General features: G+C 52.2%; 9 non-coding genes and 11 pseudogenes across 9 annotated transcripts; all 20 read right to left on the minus strand.

Moving 5' to 3' along the window:
* Positions 1–32: 32 nt before the first annotated feature.
* Positions 33–151, minus strand: LOC148670031 (5S ribosomal RNA). Its single transcript, XR_015938727.1, has one exon. It is a non-coding gene; the product is annotated as a 5S ribosomal RNA (ribosomal RNA).
* A 537-nt stretch (positions 152–688) lies between these two features.
* Positions 689–807, minus strand: LOC148670032 (5S ribosomal RNA). Its single transcript, XR_015938572.1, has one exon. It is a non-coding gene; the product is annotated as a 5S ribosomal RNA (ribosomal RNA).
* A 537-nt stretch (positions 808–1,344) lies between these two features.
* On the minus strand, positions 1,345–1,463 carry LOC148670033 (5S ribosomal RNA; annotated as a pseudogene).
* Positions 1,464–2,000: 537 nt separating this feature from the next.
* LOC148670034 (5S ribosomal RNA) lies at positions 2,001–2,119 on the minus strand (annotated as a pseudogene).
* A 536-nt stretch (positions 2,120–2,655) lies between these two features.
* LOC148670035 (5S ribosomal RNA) lies at positions 2,656–2,774 on the minus strand. Its single transcript, XR_015938728.1, has one exon. It is a non-coding gene; the product is annotated as a 5S ribosomal RNA (ribosomal RNA).
* A 537-nt stretch (positions 2,775–3,311) lies between these two features.
* On the minus strand, positions 3,312–3,430 carry LOC148670036 (5S ribosomal RNA). Its single transcript, XR_015938634.1, has one exon. It is a non-coding gene; the product is annotated as a 5S ribosomal RNA (ribosomal RNA).
* A 537-nt stretch (positions 3,431–3,967) lies between these two features.
* LOC148670037 (5S ribosomal RNA) lies at positions 3,968–4,086 on the minus strand. Its single transcript, XR_015938896.1, has one exon. It is a non-coding gene; the product is annotated as a 5S ribosomal RNA (ribosomal RNA).
* A 537-nt stretch (positions 4,087–4,623) lies between these two features.
* On the minus strand, positions 4,624–4,742 carry LOC148670038 (5S ribosomal RNA; annotated as a pseudogene).
* A 536-nt stretch (positions 4,743–5,278) lies between these two features.
* On the minus strand, positions 5,279–5,397 carry LOC148670039 (5S ribosomal RNA). The gene has a single exon (XR_015937198.1). It is a non-coding gene; the product is annotated as a 5S ribosomal RNA (ribosomal RNA).
* A 537-nt stretch (positions 5,398–5,934) lies between these two features.
* On the minus strand, positions 5,935–6,053 carry LOC148670040 (5S ribosomal RNA; annotated as a pseudogene).
* A 537-nt stretch (positions 6,054–6,590) lies between these two features.
* Positions 6,591–6,709, minus strand: LOC148670041 (5S ribosomal RNA; annotated as a pseudogene).
* Positions 6,710–7,245: 536 nt separating this feature from the next.
* LOC148670042 (5S ribosomal RNA) lies at positions 7,246–7,364 on the minus strand (annotated as a pseudogene).
* A 536-nt stretch (positions 7,365–7,900) lies between these two features.
* Positions 7,901–8,019, minus strand: LOC148670043 (5S ribosomal RNA; annotated as a pseudogene).
* Positions 8,020–8,556: 537 nt separating this feature from the next.
* On the minus strand, positions 8,557–8,675 carry LOC148670044 (5S ribosomal RNA). The gene has a single exon (XR_015937199.1). It is a non-coding gene; the product is annotated as a 5S ribosomal RNA (ribosomal RNA).
* A 536-nt stretch (positions 8,676–9,211) lies between these two features.
* LOC148670045 (5S ribosomal RNA) lies at positions 9,212–9,330 on the minus strand. The gene has a single exon (XR_015938730.1). It is a non-coding gene; the product is annotated as a 5S ribosomal RNA (ribosomal RNA).
* A 537-nt stretch (positions 9,331–9,867) lies between these two features.
* Positions 9,868–9,986, minus strand: LOC148670046 (5S ribosomal RNA; annotated as a pseudogene).
* Positions 9,987–10,523: 537 nt separating this feature from the next.
* LOC148670047 (5S ribosomal RNA) lies at positions 10,524–10,642 on the minus strand (annotated as a pseudogene).
* A 537-nt stretch (positions 10,643–11,179) lies between these two features.
* On the minus strand, positions 11,180–11,298 carry LOC148670048 (5S ribosomal RNA; annotated as a pseudogene).
* Positions 11,299–11,834: 536 nt separating this feature from the next.
* LOC148670049 (5S ribosomal RNA) lies at positions 11,835–11,953 on the minus strand. The gene has a single exon (XR_015937200.1). It is a non-coding gene; the product is annotated as a 5S ribosomal RNA (ribosomal RNA).
* A 537-nt stretch (positions 11,954–12,490) lies between these two features.
* The window catches only part of LOC148670050 (5S ribosomal RNA), a 119-nt pseudogene continuing 109 nt past the window's right edge, over positions 12,491–12,500 (minus strand).

The raw sequence follows: 12,500 nt of genomic DNA on the forward strand, positions 1-12,500 counted from the left end.
CGAGCGGGGATAGGGCGCCTCCTGCGCTTAAAGGCTTACAGCACCTGGTATTCCCAGGCGGTCTCCCATCCAAGTACTAACCAGGCCCATCCCTGTTTAGCTTCTGAGATCAGACGAGATCAGGCGTGCTCAAGGGGGTGTGGCCGTAAGCGAGAGCAAGGCTCGATGGCACGCTTCTTATTGAGAGGACAGCTCCGTCACCTCTTTTACGACGCTGCTTTTTTTCCCTTGCGTTTTTCTCTTCTTTCCACGTTCTCTCTCTTCACTGCCTTCGTCCCCGCTCTATTTCACTTCAGCCTTTCACTCTTGCTTCCTTCCAATGAGGACGGAGCTGCGGGAGAAAGGGCGCTATAGAGGATCGCTGTGGAGAGCTGCTGCTGTGCTTTGACATCTGAGCTCTGTGGAAAACGATCTCAATACAATTCTGAAAAACGCGACTCTCCGAACGCCAGCCGAACAAGTCTCCACAGCCGAAGCGCTGTGTCTCTTTTCAGCTGGCGATAAACCTTTCCTCGATCCTTTGCGGACTTGTAAAACTGTTCCTGATCAGAATAAAAAACGCTCACGCTAATACACAAGCACCCGTGTCTCGCCAAAGCTGACAAATAAACAGACGGACAAGCCGCACTGCACGTGTGAACAGGGGAATGAGCGAGCGAGCGGGGATAGGGCGCCTCCTGCGCTTAAAGGCTTACAGTACCTGGTATTCCCAGGCGGTCTCCCATCCAAGTACTAACCAGGCCCATCCCTGTTTAGCTTCCGAGATCAGACGAGATCAGGAGTGCTCAAGGGGGTGTGGCCGTAAGCGAGAGCAAGGCTCGCTGGCACCCTTCTTATTGAGAGGACAGCTCCGTCACCTCTTTTACGACGCTGCTTTTTTTCCCTTGCATTTTTCTCTTCTTCCCACGTTCTCTCTCTTCACTGCCTTCGTCCCCGCTCTATTTCACTTCAGCCTTTCACTCTTGCTTCCTTCCAATGAGGACGGAGCTGCGGGAGAAAGGGCGCTATAGAGGATCGCTGTGGAGAGCTGCTGCTGTGCTTTGACATCTGAGCTCTGTGGAAAACGATCTCAATACAATTCTGAAAAACGCGACTCTCCGAACGCCAGCCGAACAAGTCTCCACAGCCGAAGCGCTGTGTCTCTTTTCAGCTGGCGATAAACCTTTCCTCGATCCTTTGCGGACTTGTTAAACTGTTCCCGATCAGAATAAAAAACGCTCACGCTAATACACAAGCACCCGTGTCTCGCCAAAGCTGACAAATAAACAGACGGACAAGCCGCACTGCACGTGTGAACAGGGGAATGAGCGAGCGAGCGGGGATAGGGCGCCTCCTGCGCTTAAAAGCTTACAGCACCTGGTATTCCCAGGCGGTCTCCCATCCAAGTACTAACCAGGCCCATCCCTGTTTAGCTTCCAAGATCAGACGAATTCAGGCGTGCTCAAGGGGGTGTGGCCGTAAGCAAGAGCAAGGCTCGCCGGCACCCTTCTTATTGAGAGGACAGCTCCGTCACCTCTTTTACGACGCTGCTTTTTTTCCCTTGCGTTTTTCTCTTCTTCCCACGTTCTCTCTCTTCACTGCCTTCGTCCCCGCTCTATTTCACTTCAGCCTTTCACTCTTGCTTCCTTCCAATGAGGACGGAGCTGCGGGAGAAAGGGCGCTATAGAGGATCGCTGTGGAGAGCTGCTGCTGTGCTTTGACATCTGAGCTCTGTGGAAAACGATCTCAATACAATTCTGAAAATCGCGACTCTCCGAACGCCAGCCGAACAAGTCTCCACAGCCGAAGCGCTGTGTCTCTTTTCAGCTGGCAATAAACCTTTCCTCGATCCTTTGCGGACTTGTAAAACTGTTCCTGATCAGAATAAAAAATGCTCACGCTAATACACAAGCACCCGTGTCTCGCCAAAGCTGACAAATAAACAGACGGACAAGCCGCACTGCACGTGTGAACAGGGGAATGAGCGAGCGAGCGGGGATAGGGCGCCTCCTGCGCTTAAAAGCTTACAGCACCTGGTATTCCCAGGCGGTCTCCCATCCAAGTACTAACCAGGCCCATCCCTGTTTAGCTTCTGAGATCAGACGAGATCAGGCGTGCTCAAGGGGTTGTGGCCATAAGCAAGAGCAAGGCTCGCTGGCACCATTCTTATTGAGAGGACAGCTCCGTCACCTCTTTTAGACGCTGCTTTTTTTCCCTTGCGTTTTTCTCTTCTTCCCACGTTCTCTCTCTTCACTGCCTTCGTCCCCGCTCTTTTTCACTTCAGCCTTTCACTCTTGCTTCCTTCCAATGAGGACGGAGCTGCGGGAGAAAGGGCGCTATAGAGGATCGCTGTGGAGAGCTGCTGCTGTGCTTTGACATCTGAGCTCTGTGGAAAACGATCTCAATACAGTTCTGAAAAACGCGACTCTCCGAACGCCAGCCGAACAAGTCTCCACAGCCGAAGCGCTGTGTCTCTTTTCAGCTGGCGATAAACCTTTCCTCGATCCTTTGCGGACTTGTTAAACTGTTCCTGATCAGAATAAAAAACGCTCACGCTAATACACAAACACCCGTGTCTCGCCAAAGCTGACAAATAAACAGACGGACAAGCCGCACTGCACGTGTGAACAGGGGAATGAGCGAGCGAGCGGGGATAGGGCGCCTCCTGCGCTTAAAGGCTTACAGCACCTGGTATTCCCAGGCGGTCTCCCATCCAAGTACTAACCAGGCCCATCCCTGTTTAGCTTCTGAGATCAGACGAGATCAGGCGTGCTCAAGGGGGTGTGGCCGTAAGCGAGAGCAAGGCTCGATGGCACGCTTCTTATTGAGAGGACAGCTCCGTCACCTCTTTTACGACGCTGCTTTTTTTCCCTTGCGTTTTTCTCTTCTTTCCACGTTCTCTCTCTTCACTGCCTTCGTCCCCGCTCTATTTCACTTCAGCCTTTCACTCTTGCTTCCTTCCAATGAGGACGGAGCTGCGGGAGAAAGGGCGCTATAGAGGATCGCTGTGGAGAGCTGCTGCTGTGCTTTGACATCTGAGCTCTGTGGAAAACGATCTCAATACAATTCTGAAAAACGCGACTCTCCGAACGCCAGCCGAACAAGTCTCCACAGCCGAAGCGCTGTGTCTCTTTTCAGCTGGCGATAAACCTTTCCTCGATCCTTTGCGGACTTGTAAAACTGTTCCTGATCAGAATAAAAAACGCTCACGCTAATACACAAGCACCCGTGTCTCGCCAAAGCTGACAAATAAACAGACGGACAAGCCGCACTGCACGTGTGAACAGGGGAATGAGCGAGCGAGCGGGGATAGGGCGCCTCCTGCGCTTAAAAGCTTACAGTACCTGGTATTCCCAGGCGGTCTCCCATCCAAGTACTAACCAGGCCCATCCCTGTTTAGCTTCCGAGATCAGACGAGATCAGGAGTGCTCAAGGGGGTGTGGCCGTAAGCGAGAGCAAGGCTCGCTGGCACCCTTCTTATTGAGAGGACAGCTCCGTCACCTCTTTTACGACGCTGCTTTTTTTCCCTTGCGTTTTTCTCTTCTTCCCACGTTCTCTCTCTTCACTGCCTTCGTCCCCGCTCTATTTCACTTCAGCCTTTCACTCTTGCTTCCTTCCAATGAGGACGGAGCTGCGGGAGAAAGGGCGCTATAGAGGATCGCTGTGGAGAGCTGCTGCTGTGCTTTGACATCTGAGCTCTGTGGAAAACGATCTCAATACAATTCTGAAAAACGCGACTCTCCGAACGCCAGCCGAACAAGTCTCCACAGCCGAAGCGCTGTGTCTCTTTTCAGCTGGCGATAAACCTTTCCTCGATCCTTTGCGGACTTGTTAAACTGTTCCTGATCAGAATAAAAAACGCTCACGCTAATACACAAGCACCCGTGTCTCGACAAAGCTGACAAATAAACAGACGGACAAGCCGCACTGCACGTGTGAACAGGGGAATGAGCGAGCGAGCGGGGATAGGGCGCCTCCTGCGCTTAAAGGCTTACAGCACCTGGTATTCCCAGGCGGTCTCCCATCCAAGTACTAACCAGGCCCATCCCTGTTTAGCTTCCGAGATCAGATGAGATCAGGCGTGCTCAAGGGGGTGTGGCCGTAAGCGAGAGCAAAGCTCGCTGGCACCCTTCTTATTGAGAGGACAGCTCCGTCACCTCTTTTACGACGCTGCTTTTTTTCTCTTGCGTTTTTCTCTTCTTCCCACGTTCTCTCTCTTCACTGCCTTCGTCCCCGCTCTATTTCACTTCAGCCTTTCACTCTTGCTTCCTTCCAATGAGGACGGAGCTGCGGGAGAAAGGGCGCTATAGAGGATCGCTGTGGAGAGCTGCTGCTGTGCTTTGACATCTGAGCTCTGTGGAAAACGATCTCAATACAATTCTGAAAAACGCGACTCTCCGAACGCCAGCCGAACAAGTCTCCACAGCCGAAGCGCTGTGTCTCTTTTCAGCTGGCGATAAACCTTTCCTCGATCCTTTGCGGACTTGTTAAACTGTTCCTGATCAGAATAAAAAACGCTCACGCTAATACACAAGCACCCGTGTCTCGCCAAAGCTGACAAATAAACAGACGGACAAGCCGCACTGCACGTGTGAACAGGGGAATGAGCGAGCGAGCGGGGATAGGGCGCCTCCTGCGCTTAAAAGCTTACAGCACCTGGTATTCCCAGGCGGTCTCCCATCCAAGTACTAACCAGGCCTATCCCTGTTTAGCTTCTGAGATCAGACGAGATCAGGCGTGCTCAAGGGGGTGTGGCCATAAGCGAGAGCAAGGCTCGATGGCACCCTTCTAATTGAGAGGACAGCTCCGTCACCTCTTTTAGACGCTGCTTTTTTTCCCTTGCGTTTTTCTCTTCTTCCCACGTTCTCTCTCTTCACTTCCTTCGTCCCCGCTCTTTTTCACTTCAGCCTTTCACTCTTGCTTCCTTCCAATGAGGACGGAGCTGCGGGAGAAAGGGCGCTATAGAGGATCGCTGTGGAGAGCTGCTGCTGTGCTTTGACATCTGAGCTCTGTTGAAAACGATCTCAATACAATTCTGAAAAACGCGACTCTCCGAACGCCAGCTGAACAAGTCTCCACAGCCGAAGCGCTGTGTCTCTTTTCAGCTGGCGATAAACCTTTCCTCGATCCTTTGCGGACTTGTTAAACTGTTCCTGATCAGAATAAAAAACGCTCACGCTAATACACAAGCACCCGTGTCTCGCCAAAGCTGACAAATAAACAGACGGACAAGCCGCACTGCACGTGTGAACAGGGGAATTAGCGAGCGAGCGGGGATAGGGCGCCTCCTGCGCTTAAAAGCTTACAGCACCTGGTATTCCCAGGCGGTCTCCCATCCAAGTACTAACCAGGCCCATCCCTGTTTAGCTTCTGAGATCAGACGAGATCAGGCGTGCTCAAGGGGGTGTGGCCATAAGCAAGAGCAAGGCTCGCTGGCACCATTCTTATTGAGAGGACAGCTCCGTCACCTCTTTTACGACGCTGCTTTTTTTCCCTTGCGTTTTTCTCTTCTTCCCACGTTCTCTCTCTTCACTGCCTTCGTCCCCGCTCTATTTCACTTCAGCCTTTCACTCTTGCTTCCTTCCAATGAGGACGGAGCTGCGGGAGAAAGGGCGCTATAGAGGATCGCTGTGGAGAGCTGCTGCTGTGCTTTGACATCTGAGCTCTGTGGAAAACGATCTCAATACAATTCTGAAAAACGCGACTCTCCGAACGCCAGCCGAACAAGTCTCCACAGCCGAAGCGCTGTGTCTCTTTTCAGCTGGCGATAAACCTTTCCTCGATCCTTTGCGGACTTGTAAAACTGTTCCTGATCAGAATAAAAAACGCTCACGCTAATACACAAGCACCCGTGTCTCGCCAAAGCTGACAAATAAACAGACGGACAAGCCGCACTGCACGTGTGAACAGGGGAATGAGCGAGCGAGCGGGGATAGGGCGCCTCCTGCGCTTAAAGGCTTACAGCACCTGGTATTCCCAGGCGGTCTCCCATCCAAGTACTAACCAGGCCCATCCCTGTTTAGCTTCCGAGATCAGACAAGATCAGGCGTGCTCAAGGGGGTGTGGCCGTAAGCGAGAGCAAGGCTCGCTGGCACCCTTCTTATTGAGAGGACAGCTCCGTCACCTCTTTTACGACGCTGCTTTTTTTCTCTTGCGTTTTTCTCTTCTTCCCACGTTCTCTCTCTTCACTGCCTTCGTCCCCGCTCTATTTCACTTCAGCCTTTCACTCTTGCTTCCTTCCAATGAGGACGGAGCTGCGGGAGAAAGGGCGCTATAGAGGATCGCTGTGGAGAGCTGCTGCTGTGCTTTGACATCTGAGCTCTGTGGAAAACGATCTCAATACAATTCTGAAAAACGCGACTCTCCGAACGCCAGCCGAACAAGTCTCCACAGCCGAAGCGCTGTGTCTCTTTTCAGCTGGCGATAAACCTTTCTTCGATCCTTTGCGGACTTGTTAAACTGTTCCTGATCAGAATAAAAAACGCTCACGCTAATACACAAGCACCCGTGTCTCGCCAAAGCTGACAAATAAACAGACGGACAAGCCGCACTGCACGTGTGAACAGGGGAATGAGCGAGCGAGCGGGGATAGGGCGCCTCCTGCGCTTAAAAGCTTACAGCACCTGGTATTCCCAGGCGGTCTCCCATCCAAGTACTAACCAGGCCTATCCCTGTTTAGCTTCTGAGATCAGACGAGATCAGGCGTGCTCAAGGGGGTGTGGCCATAAGCGAGAGCAAGGCTCGATGGCACCCTTCTAATTGAGAGGACAGCTCCGTCACCTCTTTTAGACGCTGCTTTTTTTCCCTTGCGTTTTTCTCTTCTTCCCACGTTCTCTCTCTTCACTTCCTTCGTCCCCGCTCTTTTTCACTTCAGCCTTTCACTCTTGCTTCCTTCCAATGAGGACGGAGCTGCGGGAGAAAGGGCGCTATAGAGGATCGCTGTGGAGAGCTGCTGCTGTGCTTTGACATCTGAGCTCTGTTGAAAACGATCTCAATACAATTCTGAAAAACGCGACTCTCCGAACGCCAGCTGAACAAGTCTCCACAGCCGAAGCGCTGTGTCTCTTTTCAGCTGGCGATAAACCTTTCCTCGATCCTTTGCGGACTTGTTAAACTGTTCCTGATCAGAATAAAAAACGCTCACGCTAATACACAAGCACCCGTGTCTCGCCAAAGCTGACAAATAAACAGACGGACAAGCCGCACTGCACGTGTGAACAGGGGAATTAGCGAGCGAGCGGGGATAGGGCGCCTCCTGCGCTTAAAAGCTTACAGCACCTGGTATTCCCAGGCGGTCTCCCATCCAAGTACTAACCAGGCCCATCCCTGTTTAGCTTCCGAGATCAGACAAGATCAGGCGTGCTCAAGGGGGTGTGGCCATAAGCAAGAGCAAGGCTCGCTGGCACCATTCTTATTGAGAGGACAGCTCCGTCACCTCTTTTAGACGCTGCTTTTTTTCCCTTGCGTTTTTCTCTTCTTCCCACGTTCTCTCTCTTCACTGCCTTCGTCCCCGCTCTTTTTCACTTCAGCCTTTCACTCTTGCTTCCTTCCAATGAGGACGGAGCTGCGGGAGAAAGGGCGCTATAGAGGATCGCTGTGGAGAGCTGCTGCTGTGCTTTGACATCTGAGCTCTGTGGAAAACGATCTCAATACAATTCTGAAAAACGCGACTCTCCGAACGCCAGCCGAACAAGTCTCCACAGCCGAAGCGCTGTGTCTCTTTTCAGCTGGCGATAAACCTTTCCTCGATCCTTTGCGGACTTGTTAAACTGTTCCTGATCAGAATAAAAAACGCTCACGCTAATACACAAACACCCGTGTCTCGCCAAAGCTGACAAATAAACAGACGGACAAGCCGCACTGCACGTGTGAACAGGGGAATGAGCGAGCGAGCGGGGATAGGGCGCCTCCTGCGCTTAAAAGCTTACAGCACCTGGTATTCCCAGGCGGTCTCCCATCCAAGTACTAACCAGGCCCATCCCTGTCTAGCTTCGGAGATCAGACGAGATCAGGCGTGCTCAAGGGGGTGTGGCCGTAAGCAAGAGCAAGGCTCGCTGGCACCCTTCTTATTGAGAGGACAGCTCCGTCACCTCTTTTACGATGCTGCTTTTTTTCCCTTGCGTTTTTCTCTTCTTCCCACGTTCTCTCTCTTCACTGCCTTCGTCCCCGCTCTATTTCACTTCAGCCTTTCACTCTTGCTTCCTTCCAATGAGGACGGAGCTGCAGGAGAAAGGGCGCTATAGAGGATCACTGTGGACAGCTGCTGCTGTGCTTTGACATCTGAGCTCTGTTGAAAACGATCTCAATACAATTCTGAAAAACGCGACTCTCCGAACGCCAGCCGAACAAGTCTCCACAGCCGAAGCGCTGTGTCTCTTTTCAGCTGGCGATAAACCTTTCCTCGATCCTTTGCGGACTTGTTAAACTGTTCCTGATCAGAATAAAAAACGCTCACGCTAATACACAAGCACCCGTGTCTCGCCAAAGCTGACAAATAAACAGACGGACAAGCCGCACTGCACGTGTGAACAGGGGAATTAGCGAGCGAGCGGGGATAGGGCGCCTCCTGCGCTTAAAAGCTTACAGCACCTGGTATTCCCAGGCGGTCTCCCATCCAAGTACTAACCAGGCCCATCCCTGTTTAGCTTCTGAGATCAGACGAGATCAGGCGTGCTCAAGGGGGTGTGGCCATAAGCAAGAGCAAGGCTCGCTGGCACCATTCTTATTGAGAGGACAGCTCCGTCACCTCTTTTAGACGCTGCTTTTTTTCCCTTGCGTTTTTCTCTTCTTCCCACGTTCTCTCTCTTCACTGCCTTCGTCCCCGCTCTTTTTCACTTCAGCCTTTCACTCTTGCTTCCTTCCAATGAGGACGGAGCTGCGGGAGAAAGGGCGCTATAGAGGATCGCTGTGGAGAGCTGCTGCTGTGCTTTGACATCTGAGCTCTGTGGAAAACGATCTCAATACAGTTCTGAAAAACGCGACTCTCCGAACGCCAGCCGAACAAGTCTCCACAGCCGAAGCGCTGTGTCTCTTTTCAGCTGGCGATAAACCTTTCCTCGATCCTTTGCGGACTTGTTAAACTGTTCCTGATCAGAATAAAAAACGCTCAGGCTAATACACAAGCACCCGTGTCTCGCCAAAGCTGACAAATAAACAGACGGACAAGCCGCACTGCACGTGTGAACAGGGGAATGAGCGAGCGAGTGGTGATAGGGCGCCTCCTGCGCTTAAAGGCTTACAGCACCTGGTATTCCCAGGCGGTCTCCCATCCAAGTACTAACCAGGCCCATCCCTGTTTAGCTTCTGAGATCAGACGAGATCAGGCGTGCTCAAGGGGGTGTGGCCGTAAGCGAGAGCAAGGCTCGATGGCACGCTTCTTATTGAGAGGACAGCTCCGTCACCTCTTTTACGACGCTGCTTTTTTTCCCTTGCGTTTTTCTCTTCTTTCCACGTTCTCTCTCTTCACTGCCTTCGTCCCCGCTCTATTTCACTTCAGCCTTTCACTCTTGCTTCCTTCCAATGAGGACGGAGCTGCGGGAGAAAGGGCGCTATAGAGGATCGCTGTGGAGAGCTGCTGCTGTGCTTTGACATCTGAGCTCTGTGGAAAACGATCTCAATACAATTCTGAATAACGCGACTCTCCGAACGCCAGCCGAACAAGCCTCCACAGCCGAAGCGCTGTGTCTCTTTTCAGCTGGCGATAAACCTTTCCTCGATCCTTTGCGGACTTGTAAAACTGTTCCTGATCAGAATAAAAAACGCTCACGCTAATACACAAGCACCCGTGTCTCGCCAAAGCTGACAAATAAACAGACGGACAAGCCGCACTGCACGTGTGAACAGGGGAATGAGCGAGCGAGCGGGGATAGGGCGCCTCCTGCGCTTAAAAGCTTACAGTACCTGGTATTCCCAGGCGGTCTCCCATCCAAGTACTAACCAGGCCCATCCCTGTTTAGCTTCAGAGATCAGACGAGATCAGGAGTGCTCAAGGGGGTGTGGCCGTAAGCGAGAGCAAGGCTCGCTGGCACCCTTCTTATTGAGAGGACAGCTCCGTCACCTCTTTTACGACGCTGCTTTTTTTCCCTTGCGTTTTTCTCTTCTTCCCACGTTCTCTCTCTTCACTGCCTTCGTCCCCGCTCTATTTCACTTCAGCCTTTCACTCTTGCTTCCTTCCAATGAGGACGGAGCTGCGGGAGAAAGGGCGCTATAGAGGATCGCTGTGGAGAGCTGCTGCTGTGCTTTGACATCTGAGCTCTGTGGAAAACGATCTCAATACAATTCTGAAAAACGCGACTCTCCGAACGCCAGCCGAACAAGTCTCCACAGCCGAAGCGCTGTGTCTCTTTTCAGCTGGCGATAAACCTTTCCTCGATCCTTTGCGGACTTGTTAAACTGTTCCTGATCAGAATAAAAAACCCTCACGCTAATACACAAGCACCCGTGTCTCGACAAAGCTGACAAATAAACAGACGGACAAGCCGCACTGCACGTGTGAACAGGGGAATGAGCGAGCGAGCGGGGATAGGGCGCCTCCTGCGTTTAAAGGCTTACAGCACCTGGTATTCCCAGGCGGTCTCCCATCCAAGTACTAACCAGGCCCATCCCTGTTTAGCTTCCGAGATCAGACAAGATCAGGCGTGCTCAAGGGGGTGTGGCCGTAAGCGAGAGCAAAGCTCGCTGGCACCCTTCTTATTGAGAGGACAGCTCCGTCACCTCTTTTACGACGCTGCTTTTTTTCTCTTGCGTTTTTCTCTTCTTCCCACGTTCTCTCTCTTCACTGCCTTCGTCCCCGCTCTATTTCACTTCAGCCTTTCACTCTTGCTTCCTTCCAATGAGGACGGAGCTGCGGGAGAAAGGGCGCTATAGAGGATCGCTGTGGAGAGCTGCTGCTGTGCTTTGACATCTGAGCTCTGTGGAAAACGATCTCAATACAATTCTGAAAAACGCGACTCTCCGAACGCCAGCCGAACAAGTCTCCACAGCCGAAGCGCTGTGTCTCTTTTCAGCTGGCGATAAACCTTTCCTCGATCCTTTGCGGACTTGTTAAACTGTTCCTGATCAGAATAAAAAACGCTCACGCTAATACACAAGCACCCGTGTCTCGCCAAAGCTGACAAATAAACAGACGGACAAGCCGCACTGCACGTGTGAACAGGGGAATGAGCGAGCGAGCGGGGATAGGGCGCCTCCTGCGCTTAAAAGCTTACAGCACCTGGTATTCCCAGGCGGTCTCCCATCCAAGTACTAACCAGGCCTATCCCTGTTTAGCTTCTGAGATCAGACGAGATCAGGCGTGCTCAAGGGGGTGTGGCCATAAGCGAGAGCAAGGCTCGATGGCACCCTTCTAATTGAGAGGACAGCTCCGTCACCTCTTTTAGACGCTGCTTTTTTTCCCTTGCGTTTTTCTCTTCTTCCCACGTTCTCTCTCTTCACTTCCTTCGTCCCCGCTCTTTTTCACTTCAGCCTTTCACTCTTGCTTCCTTCCAATGAGGACGGAGCTGCGGGAGAAAGGGCGCTATAGAGGATCGCTGTGGAGAGCTGCTGCTGTGCTTTGACATCTGAGCTCTGTTGAAAACGATCTCAATACAATTCTGAAAAACGCGACTCTCCGAACGCCAGCTGAACAAGTCTCCACAGCCGAAGCGCTGTGTCTCTTTTCAGCTGGCGATAAACCTTTCCTCGATCCTTTGCGGACTTGTTAAACTGTTCCTGATCAGAATAAAAAACGCTCACGCTAATACACAAGCACCCGTGTCTCGCCAAAGCTGACAAATAAACAGACGGACAAGCCGCACTGCACGTGTGAACAGGGGAATTAGCGAGCGAGCGGGGATAGGGCGCCTCCTGCGCTTAAAAGCTTACAGCACCTGGTATTCCCAGGCGGTCTCCCATCCAAGTACTAACCAGGCCCATCCCTGTTTAGCTTCTGAGATCAGACGAGATCAGGCGTGCTCAAGGGGGTGTGGCCATAAGCAAGAGCAAGGCTCGCTGGCACCATTCTTATTGAGAGGACAGCTCCGTCACCTCTTTTACGACGCTGCTTTTTTTCCCTTGCGTTTTTCTCTTCTTCCCACGTTCTCTCTCTTCACTGCCTTCGTCCCCGCTCTATTTCACTTCAGCCTTTCACTCTTGCTTCCTTCCAATGAGGACGGAGCTGCGGGAGAAAGGGCGCTATAGAGGATCGCTGTGGAGAGCTGCTGCTGTGCTTTGACATCTGAGCTCTGTGGAAAACGATCTCAATACAATTCTGAAAAACGCGACTCTCCGAACGCCAGCCGAACAAGTCTCCACAGCCGAAGCGCTGTGTCTCTTTTCAGCTGGCGATAAACCTTTCCTCGATCCTTTGCGGACTTGTAAAACTGTTCCTGATCAGAATAAAAAACGCTCACGCTAATACACAAGCACCCGTGTCTCGCCAAAGCTGACAAATAAACAGACGGACAAGCCGCACTGCACGTGTGAACAGGGGAATGAGCGAGCGAGCGGGGATAGGGCGCCTCCTGCGCTTAAAGGCTTACAGC

The sequence above is a fragment of the Lepisosteus platostomus genome, chromosome 5 (assembly GCF_059453375.1).
Source record: "Lepisosteus platostomus isolate fLepPlt1 chromosome 5, fLepPlt1.hap1, whole genome shotgun sequence".
In the NCBI taxonomy this organism is placed as follows: Eukaryota; Metazoa; Chordata; class Actinopteri; order Semionotiformes; family Lepisosteidae; genus Lepisosteus; species Lepisosteus platostomus.